Source organism: Cotesia typhae, unplaced genomic scaffold (assembly GCF_013202065.1).
Source record: "Cotesia typhae breed Kobodo isofemale line unplaced genomic scaffold, CoteBio_Ctyphae contig_44, whole genome shotgun sequence".
NCBI classification, from domain to species: domain Eukaryota; kingdom Metazoa; phylum Arthropoda; class Insecta; order Hymenoptera; family Braconidae; genus Cotesia; species Cotesia typhae.
In genome coordinates, this window is record NW_027423753.1 from 1,563,742 (window position 1) to 1,578,481 (window position 14,740).

The 14,740-nt window shown below is 28.2% G+C and overlaps 1 long non-coding RNA gene across 1 annotated transcript; it reads left to right on the plus strand.

Moving 5' to 3' along the window:
- The first annotated feature begins 1,324 nt into the window (after positions 1 to 1,324).
- LOC141528657 (uncharacterized) lies at positions 1,325 to 8,403 on the plus strand. Its single transcript, XR_012479418.1, has 3 exons — positions 1,325 to 1,844; positions 6,155 to 6,308; positions 6,417 to 8,403. It is a non-coding gene; the product is annotated as an uncharacterized LOC141528657 (long non-coding RNA).
- Positions 8,404 to 14,740: the final 6,337 nt, after the last annotated feature.

The following is a 14,740-nucleotide window of genomic DNA, read 5'->3' on the forward strand; positions in this document are numbered from 1 at the left end:
CAAACTACAAACTGAATTTATGTCACGGCATTTTGGAGTATAAATTATTATTTTTTTAACTATTAATAAATTTTTTAAAAAAATTTTTACTAAAATAGTAAAAAAAAAAAAAATATATTAAATTACATTTAATAAAAAAAAATTTTTAAAAATAGTTTTTTTAATAAATAAATTTTTTAATAATTATTAAATTGTTCCAGAATTTTAAAATCGGATTTTTTTGATTCTGGGTTAAGTTTAAAATGTTTAAAATTAAAAAATGAATAGAAGGGGATCGAGGATTGGATCTGGTTGATGCCGGGTATACATAGTATAGTAGAAAGAACCAAACCGGCATTTCCGGCGTACGTACTTATACTCGAGCTAGTGTAGAGCTTCATATAAAATCATGGACATTTATACATACAATTTATGTTAATATATGTTTTATACATTACATATATACGAGTGTGTAACATGTGTGCCAGTGGTAGCTGCACCGGTTCGCCTTGATCCCATCGTTTCTCTTACGTAAGCTCTACACTAGTACTGACATGCTCACATGAGAATTAAATACATATAACAGTAGTTTCAAAAATTAAAAACGCGCTTTGATAAAAAATTTTTTTGTTTAAAATATTAAGCGAACTTAAAAAAAAAATATATGTGTCTATTAGACAAACAATTGTAAATTGTAATCATTAAAAATGAACAAGCTATTAATTTTCATAGGATAATAATTATAATGATAATAACAGCGTATATTAATTATCATAATCCTTTAATCCATAGAAAAATTTATGGATGAATGCTTTGGGTTAATAACAATGCTCTCGAGTCAATGATTTTCTGACCGAGCATATAAGCCCTCATAAAATTAAAAATCAAATTTTAATATCCTGAATTATTTTGCAATTTTTAATATAAATAATAATTAGCTTGTACAGTGAAAAAAAAAAAAAATTAAGTTTAATTAAGAAAATAAATTTTTAAATTTTGGAATGGAGTAAAAATAAAAAAAAATTTTTTTTGGAGCTTAAAAATAAAAATTTTTGCTTAGAAAAAAAAAACCTTCATTTGAAAATTGATAAAAAAAAATCCTACAAATTATTGTGGAAATTTGCATAATTCTTGAGGTAATAATTATAAAAAAAAATAAATTCTGATTTTTTTTTTATCAGGAAATACTACATGCAATTGTGCAATTAGTACTTGAAATATAAATTTTATTATTAAATAAAATTGTCCTCGGTAACTGGTTGTTAATCATCAGCATCAGCAAATGCAGAAGAGATAAAAAAAAAAAAACTTACTAACAACTTATAATGATGATGATGTTGAAAAAGTTGAAGGTAATATTATAAAGTTAGGCATTACGTGTGTCGTCTATTTTTAAACAAATAATTTAAGTGGATATAAAATTGAATAATGATAAAAATTTTAAGTATAAGTACAACTAATGGATGATATTATACATAAGAAATGTGTATTTGCATTGAGAATGAATGAAGTCTTTTAAAAATCAGGAGCATTAACTTGAATTGAATTTATCAGGAAGAGGAGTATAAAGATCTTTGTGCAATACACGGTAAAAAAAAATTTTATTATAAATAACGAAATGTCCATAGAATTTAACCGAAGAAACTGGTTATGGCACACCGGGTTTTCATTGACTAAAAATGTTCTTCAATCTCGAGCTGTTCTTGCTGCACACTGATACTTACCTCCATATATTCACGTCAAAATTTTATTTAGTATGTATACAATACATTTAGTATCACGTGTGCAGCCAGTGGAGCCCCTCGTTGACCTTGGAGTTATCCAGTGACCATTTCCGCAATTGCAGCAACCATTCTTGCAAACCGGTAATTTTACTTTTTATTATTCGTATTTTGTTTAGGTGGATTTTTTTTTATTGCTTTGTAAAAGCTTCAATCACTGCTAGTTATTATTTGTGAAATTCGATAGATTTAAATTTATTCGATTGAATTATATAGTTCATGACTCGTGATTGTGATTAATCATTGAATTTTGTAGGGTGTAATTTTTTGCAATTTGAAAAATAATTAATTTAAATTTTATAAAAAAAAAAAAAAATTAGGAGAAAAAATTATTTTTCAGAGCTTGATCTAAAAAATCATATAACAAATTGGTCTATTGAAATTCTATTAATAATGGAAAGTTTTAATGGATTAATGGAAAATTCTATTATTAATGAAAAGTGTCATTAATCTATTAAACTTCTATTATTTATAAAAAATTTCAGTAATGTTTAAAAATTCTATCGATCCATTAAAAAATAAAATATTCCATTAATCCATTAAAATTCTAATGTTGACGGGAACTTCCATTAATTCGTTAAAATTCTATTATTAATAGAAAGTTCTATCGATCCATTCAAAATTCTATTAAAAATAAAAAATTCCATTAATCCATTAAAATTCTATTAATAATAAAAAATTCCATTAATATATTAAAATTTCAATATTTCACTGAAAATTTCATTAATCCTTTAGAATTCTATTATTAATGATCAAGTTAATTTATTCATTAAATTAATAATAATAATAATAATAATAATAATAATAATGATGATAACAATTTAAAAAATTCTATTCAAGATTTTAATCTTGAATACAGTTAATTTTTTCATCAACATATAATTTAATTCAACAAAAATTGTCAAGTAATGTTTTCCAAGTATAAATAAACAAGAAAAAAACTTTTACACAGTCATACTTACTAAACTAGTACATTATAAAATCTAAATTAAATCAAATAAATAATTTATCAATCAAATAAAAAGAAAAAAAAACCCATAAAATTCAATAAGCTACTTAGCAAGTATTTTGTAACACCAATTTTTTTTTTTGAGGTACAAATTGGAGTACATGAAAATTTTTTTCATACTAATGGAATCCACTACTTAACAATTGATTAATGTGATTCTAATTACAATTATTACCAAATGTTGAGTACATGAAAAAGGGTGGATAATTTAGAGTAAGTAAGAAAAGTAATTTCTTGTAAATTACCGTGAGATCTTATTGGAGAGTGGTAATAATAATAACAACAGTAATGAATATCTAAGGGCGTGGTTTGCACGCACCCCCGCATATGTTTCTACGCACTTGGCCGCCATCTTGGTTAGTCACACCCCCGCAAAATGCCCATAGGTAAAAAGTATGGTTTTTAAAGTAAAAAAAAAATTAATGGAATAAACCTCCTCCGCAATAAGTAGCTGTTAGCCCTAAAAATAAATTTTCTTGGTCAATCTATCGCTTCTTACATCCAAGAATATTACACATTATTATTATTATTATTATTATTATTATTATTGTAAAAGATTAAATGGATAAATGTATACACAGAAAAAAAAAATTTCTTGATCCAAGAAAATTATAATGAAGATCTAAATTATTTTAGAGCAAGAAGAAATTTTCTAAACTTAAAAAAATTTAACTTCGTTTAAGAAATTTCAACTTTATTAAAAAAATTTTCAGTCTTCCTTAAAATTTTCTTGATTTAAGAAAATTTACGGTTGACTCAAGATTTTTTTTCTTTCTGTATATAGATTTGTATGTACAATTAATATAATAGATGCGTGAATAATAAAACCAAGACTAACTTTTCTGTGAGTTAATTTATTACGGCAATTATTTATAAATATACCGTATATATTATTAAGTAATTAACATTATTGAGTGTGTGAGTATGTAATCTCTGTATAAAAAAATAAAAATAAAAAATAGGACGTTATTATAAAACACAGCAGCAGCAGCAGTGTAACTAGCAAATGATAATAATAAAAAACCTTGAGGATGAGGTTTCATAATCAGCTCGTATTCGCTCGAGTAATTCACAATTATGCTTAATGTATTTATATTTTTAACGCAATCCTCAATTAAAAAAAAAAAAAAAAAAAAAAAAATTCTATTTAGAAAAAAAAATGTCAGCGATCGTATAAACTAAAATAAAAGCGTGTTGTACTCTACTCTATAACTAAGGCTGATGAAGTGAACGGAACAGAGTGGTATGGAGCGATATGCACATTTCTTCTCTTCTTTCAGAACCTCAAGGCTAACCCATTCCGCTTACTACATACTTTGTACCCTAGCTTACTCCGTGCCACACTACAACTTTTTTTTTCTTCTCTTTTTATTTTTATTATTTCTTCTTTCATTTTTTATTATTCTTATTTTATTTCTTATTCTCTCGAAGCACCTCCCCAATCCCCAATCCTATCCATCCTCTACTCCCTTTTCCAACCGACTACAAAGTCTCTCCCTCTTAAACTTTATTTCTTCACGTTTTCTGTCCCACGTCTCATTCTCTAGCTCTGCACATTTTTTTTTATTTTTTATTATTTTTTACTCCGCTTGTATTGCCTCTACTGGAGCTTTTTTTTTTTTTTTATTCTATCTTTCTTCTCTCCCTCTCTTTTATACTGTCTTTGTCCCTCGTTAGCTCTTCCCTCGGTACTCGACACGACACTGCTAACTCAACTCTATTCTACTCTATCCAATAGCTTCAGTGATGTCATTCACAGGGCGTTGCGACGATATGCTGCTGAGAATCAGACTCTTCGCTATTATATATATATATAAATACATGCATATGGCCTCGACGCCTTATTCATTCTTATATATTTCCCAATTGAATTTAAATTCAGCTCGTTAACAATCACTTTGCATCGCGCGAATTATTTTTTTTAATTTCTTCTTTAAATATTAAACTCTCATAAGTAATATATAATATATTATATATTATATGTAATATAAATAAACACAGAAAAAAAAATTTTTTGAGCCAAGAAAATTTTAAGGAAGACTAAAGTTATTTTGGAGTAAGAATACGGAAAAAAGAAAACTGGAAAAATTACAGTTTCAGATTGTAATTATTACAGATTTTATAAGAATGTAATAATTACAACCTGAAACTAATTTTTCCAGTTTTCTTCACGACTGGCCACGTTTACATTATATAATGTAATTTTTCCGTGAAGAAATTTTCTTGGCTTAAAAAAATTTAACTTCCGGCAGATATTTTAAATTCTCATATTCTTCAAGATTTCAAAAATTTCGATTATTTGTTTAATTTGGACATTTAATGAGCTTTTGTATAAATTCTTAGTTATTTAAACTACCTTTGTAAAATAGTAGGTCTTGTATTTTAGTTTCAGTTATTTTATAAGACACTATAATTGTTTATCTCTGTTATGATCTCATCTATATTGTCAATTTACTGTGTTGTCTCTCATTGCAGTACATCTTACTCCATTATAATTCTAGTGTATTGAATAATTGTACTCAGAATTTTTCATGTTTTTTGTACTTGAATATTGCCATTTGGCTTTTAGGCTTTGATAAATAAAATTGAATTTAATCTAACTTCATTCAAGAAATTTTCAGTCTTCATTAAAGTTTTCTTGATTTAAGAAAATTTACGGTCGACTCAAGACTTTTCTTCTTTCTGTGTATATACTAAAAAAAAAATCTTGACAAAAAAATATTAAAAAAAGAAAATTTCTTCTCGCTCCAAAATAATTTTTGTCTTCCTTAAAATTTTCTTGGTGCAAAAATTATTTTTTCTGAGTATATATATTTATATACATAATATATTATACTGATTATTTCTTCAATAAATTCAGAACACTGAAATAAAAAAAAAGTAAACAAATAATTTGATTTCTTCCCAAACATTAAGCTGGAATAAAAACTTGATGTTTATTTATATTACTCAGTATAAATATTCAGAGAAGCTGAAAATAAAAAAACAATGGAATTTATTATTAGTATGAGAAATTGCGGAAATAATGTATTACGTAAATATTTATTGTCGAGATAAATTGAGGATGTGTCGAAGGACGTGAGTGAAGACTAACTATTCTTGGTAATCTCTCAGATCTTACCGGGTTGCTGGTAATTTTTTAGTAAATAAAATATCATAAATAAATGTATATATATATACGTAATATACCAAGGACAGGAAGTGTGTTGGGTATCAGCGACCTCGACTAGAATGATGCATTTTTTAAAACAACTTCCTAGAGTTAAATCATCAAAACCCGGGAAGAAATAAACGATTATAAAAATCTAAAAATTGAATTAATTAATTAATTGATTTTTAAAAACATTACTGACCTACATTATAATTAACATATATTTTTTTCTAGATTTCTAAGCTGACTCCAAAATGGACGTTGTGTTCGTAAAATGGCCGCTGGTAATAAATAGAAAATTTCTTCTCACGTGCGGATTTACGCACTTAGAATCAAAGTTACTTTCTATAATAAAATAAAATAGTTTATTATAATTAAAATGAAGTGTGTGAGTGTATTTATATATATATATATATATATATATATATATATATATATATATATATATATATATATATATATATATATATATATATATATATATATACACTTTTAGATAGATAAAACTGGCACAAGTTAAGAAGGGGAAAATGTTTAGAAATAGCGTTGGATTACGAAAGCCATACCACAACACGTACACGGGATTTAGAAAGTACAGAGCTGGAATAGATACGAGCTGGTATCTCTTCTGTGTGTGTATTCATGTGTAGTAAGTTCTGCCGGCGGTGAGAGAGAGAAAAAGAGACAGAGACAGACAAGTGAATGGTGCTGCTAGCAAACTAGCCTTTTATTTCTCCGAGTTGGAATTCTTCGAAGCATTCCTGGTGAATTTTATAAAAATTTATAACTATTATTTTAAATAAAATAAATTTTTTTTTTTTTTTTTTTTTTTTTTGTAAGTAAAAAGTTGATAGGCTAACTCTCTGCAGTGTATTCTCTGGACCCAGAGCCTAGTTTTTTCAACGGCTAGGGGAACACAGTGTTCACTGCTGAGTCAACCCGTTTTAAGATAAAATAATAAAATAATAAAATAATATACCATAAAAATAATGAAGATATTATTAAATAATTTTTTTTTTTTTTTTTTTGTATGCACGGAAGCTATGCCGTCAAGTTAATAGGAGAGAGAAAAAGACTGACTGGTAAAAAATTAGTCAGCCAGATTCCCCCCCCCAGTGACCTGGCGACCCAGAAAAATTACAATTCCAATTCCAATTCCAGGGCAAGAAGACTATGAAGTTGATGATGATTATTTAACTGTTGAAAAAATAATTATTAGAACACACACTGGATTGTAAATTAAAAGTGCTTTTTTTTCCACGAGCTGGTCACGTGATTATTACGTCACAATCCCACAAGCGACCGCCATTTTAACTTGTTAAAAATTAAATGAATTTTTTTCCGTCACTGGATTAAGATTTAGGGGCTATAAAACCGTTGGTACGAGTGCAGATGCTCGACCCTCGATTCCGGTTGCCCACGAGGTCCCCGGGCCATTCACACAAGGGGAAAATGCTCAATAAAAGCCCGACAAAAAATAAAACCGGGAAAGGGGACTGAAGAATAGAAAGTAAAGGAAAAAAAAAAAAATTTTTTTTTTTTACTGAGAATTAAAATTTAAATTTTCGGATATTCCGTGACCCAGTTGAAACTCAATATGGCGGACGACCGTGAATGTCGACAATGCGGAAGTACTAAAACACGATACCGTTTTTTTTTTTATTTCTTCATTTTAATTAAAATAAAATTTCTATCACTTAAATAAAAAAAAAAAAGAAAATAAAATATTTTGTCACCTTTCGAGCACAAACTCGCGCCAAAAAATTTAAAATTGCTACTAAATTTATTTAAATATAAATAACTTCCGAAGAATAAAAATATAAATTTAAAAAATGAAGAAAAAAAAAGTTAGAACGCGAGCTGGGAGCGAGCACACAACCGACTAGGACGAGGATCAGCAGCAAACGAGAATGTCTCCGTCTGGACATCCGCCGCGGCACTCTAAGCTTCTCCCACCTTGTCACAAAATAACCGCGTCGTTTTTTTCCGCCGCGCTTGCGCAATCTCGCTCTGCTGGGACTGGCTCCGCCGCGGCGGAGCGGGGGAAGGAAGCAAGATTGAGTTGTGAGGGGGAAACGGCGACGGGGAAGATAACAAAGAGACAAAGATGAAAAAAAAATGTTAATATTTTTTACTGAAACGCGGTTCTAACGGCGGTCGAATAGGAACTGGCGGTACCACGCGCGGAAACCGATTACTTATGCTGCGGAGTGTCCGCGTGCTTCTCTCAGGGGGAAAATGAGGACTCGGTTAGCTACGAAGCCGTTTTTCCCTCTCGCTCTTTCTTCTTTGCGCAGGAGAGGGGGAAAAATAAAGAAAGGAGGGGCGCTGGTGGACACGTGGGAGGTCGCTTGTGCGCACGCGCGAACTCTGCCCAAACGGGGCGCTTTTTCCTTTTTATATATTTATATATAATATATTATATATATTTTATAAAAAAAAAAAAAAGGATTTTTTAATTCCACAGAAAAATTATTATTTCTTCCCAAAAAAAAAAAAAACAATTTTCATTTCTTCTCACAAAAAAATAGTGACCTAATTTCAAAACTAGAGCACTAGTCTCTTGAAACACTTTTTTAGTTTTGTATTTTATTATTTTTTTGAAGCACTCGCGGCACAAGTTTACTCCGGAAGAAATAAATAAATAAATTTATAATTGAAAGAAGATATAGACTGGCTGAGCGCAAAGATACCGATGGAATGAACGGCCGCGGACAAACGGTTTATATATATATGTGTGATGCGAGGAAGATTGGGAGTTGGGAGCCGTCCTGGCGTCCTATTTATTTGGAAGCGCTCGGCAATGATCGGGAAGCGACACGATCAAAGCCGAAAGCCAGGGATATAAGTAGGTCGGCTGTTCGCTGTAGTCCGCACGTGTCGTCCTTGACTCACATAGAAATCGAGGTGCGCAAGCGCTTCGCGCACTATGCTACCGCATTGCCGGTCGCTAGGGATATCTAATACATATACTTATATATACATATGCATTTATATATATTTGTAGATAGATATCTTTTCTTTGTTCTCACTCTACGTTTAATTATAATCGTTTTATTCCTGCAGTCATATTAATTACTGTTAATCTTCAATATTTTAATATTTTATTTATTGTTTAATTATTTTAGTGTATTTTATTTATTTTTTTTTTTTTTATTAAAAAATTTTATTTATTTATTTAATAATAAAATTTTTTTATATTAAAATCAAATATTTAATAATTATTTAAAATATTTCTTCAAAATTATAAAAAAAAATTATTTTGAACTTGTAATTTTTTTTTTAAATATATAAATAAAATTTTATTTTTTATGATGATAATAATAATAATAATAATTGTTATTATTATTAAAAAAAATTTTTTTTTAATTTTTTATAATTTAATTGTAAAAATTAAAAAATTTATAATTTATTAATTTAAAAATTTTTAACAAATTTATCTAAAAAAATTTTTCTAATATCTGGTGATATCTATTCCAAGTATAAGAAGCATTTTCTTTTATTATCTCATGTTATAAATTAGACTTGATAACTTTTAAATGTTATCACAAAAAAAAAAAAAAAAAAAAAAATAATAGAAAAATTAATATATAATAAAAATTTTCAAATTATAAATATTATAATTTTTCCTTGACCAGATTTAGGAAAAAAAAAAAAAAAAAAAATAAGACTTAAAACTTCCGCTTCCTCTTTATCACGCACGCACGCGTGATATAACGCTTTAATAGCTGTAATTTATCTTTTAACTTAATATTTTGTCAGTAATATTAATAATAAAGTAAATTCAATGGTTGCAGTAATAGTGCAACATAAATTAAAAATTTTATGTAATATGTATAATTTTATATAAAAAAATTCGAGGGAAGATGGTCATCCGATTTCGGCGGTATTGATCGTACGGTGCCGAGCAGGGAGCGTCCCTAGTTCAAATACTATTCGATTGGCTTACACTTATATTATTGTACATCTTCCAAGTATGTAATAATAATATATATATTTACTCATACTTTGTATAGTAATTCACATTGTATGTTAAGTAACTCCGAAAGATAAAAAATATTTTTTTTTTTATTTATAAAAATAGTTTCTAATAAATAGACGCGCGTTTTTATGCAGCAAACAAAACAAGGACAAAAAACCGTGAGTATAAATATAAATATTAAAAAAAAAAAAAAAATCCATGTGTGTAAGTATAAAGTACAGAGAGTATGTAAGCAATAAAGTGAGCATAAGCGCCGCGTGATGCTTCAATACTCGCATGTTTAAGATAAAGTAAATTTAATATTGCTCTTATCTGCGATGAAAATGATGTAACATAATATTTTTTAATTAATTTTTCTATTTTTATATTAACAACAATATTAATTTTTATTTTAACAATAAATATCAATTAAATTTGAATAACCAAAAATAAAGATAACATTCGAGTTATTTAAATACTAAATATGTTAATATAAATATCAATTAAGATAAAAATATTTAATGTACTTACGGCTTTAAAAAAAAAAAAAAAATTTAACAAGTTTTACGATCAATTAAAATACTTTTTTGACTAATTATTATTGTAATTAAATGGTACTTAATCTCGGAGCAAGTGCAGCAAGTTGCTGGCGATGAAGCTCCGGTGAGGATTGAATCAACTGGCCCACAAAGCAACCGACAGTTAACTGACAAGTTTGCAAGTAACTCCCGCGAAATCCTTCGCGAGTTGCGCGTCCAATCACTGTCGCACTTGTACATGTATATATTCACACATATTTAATCTGCGCAATCGCTAACTTGCATTACACATTCTCTCATTACATACCGAGGATACATATTTATAAGTATTAATATGGATATTTTTTCTCGGCTTTGTACCAGATTCGATTCTCCGGTCAATAATTCAATTTTTCGATATTTTTTAATTTATTTTAATTAAAATAAAATATTTCAGTCAATAATGTTTGATGAGAGTGATTAATGACTGTAAATGAGTGTATATTTGGAAACAGAGTCATGTTTTGGCGATCAATCATCCAGTTGGAGATAGAAAAGCTATGCATTCAAGATTAGTGTGCATATGGAGTAGAGTTAGTTATACATATGTGTATTTATATTTATATCATGTATATATGGATGTATTTATAGGCGGGATGGATGGAAATGTATGTTAAAGATCTTAAATGTCAATCATTATTCTTGACAGTCGATAAATTTTCGTAATACACACATTTCCACGGTTTATTATATTGAAGTTTAGGGATGGGCGATAATGTTGGTAAAAAATTATCAATTGCTTCAATTTCTTGTCATCGGATTTTTTTAAGTAATTTTTTTACATAAAATATAAATATTAAAATTAAAAAAAAAAATTAGTATTTAATTTAATTAATTTTCAGTATTTTAAGTAGAAAAAAAATTATTAGAAAGTTCGAGCATAATGCCCATCCCTTGAATATGGTTTATTAGTTTTTATTATATTATTGCTGTATGTATGCTACACATTGTGTATGCTTACAGTGTGTGTAGTGCTGTATTGCGTGATACGATGAAAATATTTAGAGAAGAAAATAACAACAAATTTAGTGTTTATATTCCGTGATACACGGTGGTTAGTATATTTGTACGAGCGGACTTTGTGTGGACGAGCGTGTTTTGTTGTTGTTATTTTATTTATATATTGTAATATTCTAATGGCAAATGAGAGTTTTGAATATACTAATAAATAATAATTTGAAAAAAATAAGCTTCAACGTAAAATTCAACCAAAAAAATGCATAAAAAAAATTTTTTTCAATGATTTTTATTTGAAATAATAATTTATAAAAATTTGTAAACTAACAAAATTATATTCCCGGAACTAAACTTTATTACATTACTTATAAAAAACTAAATTTAATCTTTTGTCTACCTTCATAGATCTCTAAAATTTTTTCAGTATAAAACTCTATTTTACTTCTATCTAAATTCTGGCGGTGAATAAAAATTCCTGTGTATATCTACTGACTAGAAAAATTATAGGGACGTTAAACTAGTGCTGCAGAGGATTTTAAAATTCTGCTGAACTAAGGGAACATACCAGTTTTCAGCAGGAAAAAATTTATTTATCATCCATTACACTACTTCTTGCTCGGATAAATAAATCACAAAGCGATCCACAATTCATGGATAGTAATTTTAGTTTTTTTATACAGCAATCTTAAACAGTATAAAATCTACCATAAAACGAAAAGCGAAAGCGCAATAATAAAAACATGTGTTATTATTATGAAGAAAGAGTAAAAGTCCAAGTGTTGGAGTAATAAATGTTTCCAACTTGGTAAATATATATATATATAAATATATATTTATATTTATATATATTAAAAGAAGTTTGATGTAAGGCGAATGGGGCCAACAAAACGTAATCCTTATCCGTATTCATACATACATGCATACATACATACATGTGTAGTTGCTAGGGGCAACTATTGCATCGACCGAGCAGACCGATGATTCTCCTTGTTCTCATCCTATCATCCAGCTCTCTGTTTTTCATTCCTATCCGTTTAGTTCCATCCTTCACCCGTCTCTGCGCTTACTAGCTGTTGTTCCGATATCCAACCCTCTGGTTCAGTTCTTCGATATTCTACATGTATATTCGATATATACATCCATACATATATATTTATATATAGCAGAGGATACAGCAGCGCAATAGTAGTACAGGCTACGGTGTATGGCTAGGCAGAGAGCCAATAAATCTACCAACCCTTATTTGGAGAAGTTAAGTGCGTTTCAGGGCGCATCATAGCGCAATGCGTCAAATTATTCCATTCTCTGTACTGGCAAGACATTAAATGAAAGCTAAAAAATATATCCTCTGCGGAGTTATTTAAATTTGTTTCATTTCTGTGGAAAAATTTTCATACCAGGCAAATTTGGTGGAATTTTTATAAAAATATGTCAAATTAATTAATAAATCGATTAAATTAAAAACAAGGCTCAGAGGGTCATAATAAAATTTTTTTTATTATATTTTAGAATTTAAGTCTCCTAGAGTGAGAAAATTTAGTGACTGTGCGCCGCTTGTCGGAGATTTTTGGAACTACTATCCATAGCCAAATATGATCTTGGGCTTCAACAGCGGATAACTTTCAAATAAGTGAATTTATGAAAAAATCATAAGATACTTTTTTTGTAGAGCGTTAAATTTCCTACAAAATTGTATCCAAGATTTTTCAATAAGATACTTGTGAGACGAGATATAAATTTTTTAAATAAAAAAAATTTTTTTATGTTATAATTGAATGAAAAATTTAAGATTTGTGGCTTTTAAAAATTAATTTAAAGGGCTCTAATTTTGACAGGGGTTGGTATAGAAGGATTTTTTTGGTATACTTTAATGTCTATGTATACTGTTCCAGAATTTTAAAGCCAGAGAATTTTTTCACAGGTTCAATGAATAAAAAATCAATTTTAATTTATAATTTTTCTCCGATCGGTATTGCAAATCTCAATTCAGTCTGGCAGTAGACAAGTAGGATGTATACAAATAATAGTAGCATTAAGGAGCGACGACCTTTTATAGGCACGTGTCTTGTAGGCACGTGTCCGCGGCAAATATGTTCGATGATTGGTTTTAAAATATTTCTTCCACCAAAAAGTAAATCCAGGATTTCTTCTTCTTCCCTCAAAAATTCAAGAATTTTTTTTCTTCAGTACAAGTTATGTATGTTCTGTTCTGGTAAACTTGTAAACTTTAACAATGAGTATCGGATCCTTGAGTTTCCTTTTCACGTGGTACATTCGATCATTGTTCTTTGGTATTCGGGGCTTTGAGCTTTTTAAAAACCTGGATATCCTCTTTCCTATAGAACTCCAGTATGCCTAGTATTTGTGTAGGATAAAACGGCCCATATAGTGTACAGTATACAGTACACAACATTACCCATCTTGTTTCTTATTTCGTCACCTGGTCACTCACCCATCAGTCCGTTATTTTCCACGCTTGCGTAGCTACGGGGAATCAAATTTACCGTTGGAATATAACGTCAATGAATCGTTTGCTTCGGATAAATTTCTCTTTGTAATATTGTTTATTTTTTTTTTTTTTTTATTTTATTTTTACGAAATAAAACCCGCTAGATCATTCAATTTTTGATTGACTTTTATTATTATTTATTGCTAGTAAAAGCTTTTCATTTTTTATTTTTAACAACTGTAAAATAATAATAATAATAATAATAACAAAAAAATTTATTATTTTCAATGTCAGTTTCTTTTTTTCAAAATTCTGTCTAAAGGATTAGAGTTAGGATAAAATTGACAAGAACTTTTTTGTAGAAAATTGAATTGTCTAAAAAAAAGATTTCTTATCATTTTTTTAAATCTCTGATATTTTAGCCAAAATCAGCATTGTAAACTTTTGAAATCTACGGATAAGTTCGATAACTTTATTTTTAAACTTTAAAATTCAAATTTTGGAGAAAATTACGAAGATAGAAAAAAATTGATCAAGACCTTTTTGTAGAGAATTGAATTGTCTATTAGAAAGGTCTAAGATAATTTTTTCGTATCTTGAATGTTTAACCCAGAATTCTGATTTGAAAGTTAAAAATTAAAAGCTTGAATAGATCAAAGATTATTATTATTGATGATAATAATAATTATAAGTGATATAACCAATTTAGAGAGCGACGAAACTAATTTTGGAGTTCTTTTTTAAAAATTGACAAGCGACTTTTTGATCCGGTGAACTGAATAGTTAATAATTAAATGAAAGATGTAGCATCAAGCATGACATTTGGAATAAAAATAAAATTGGTCTAGTTTCTAGTTTTAAGTAAAATTATTCCA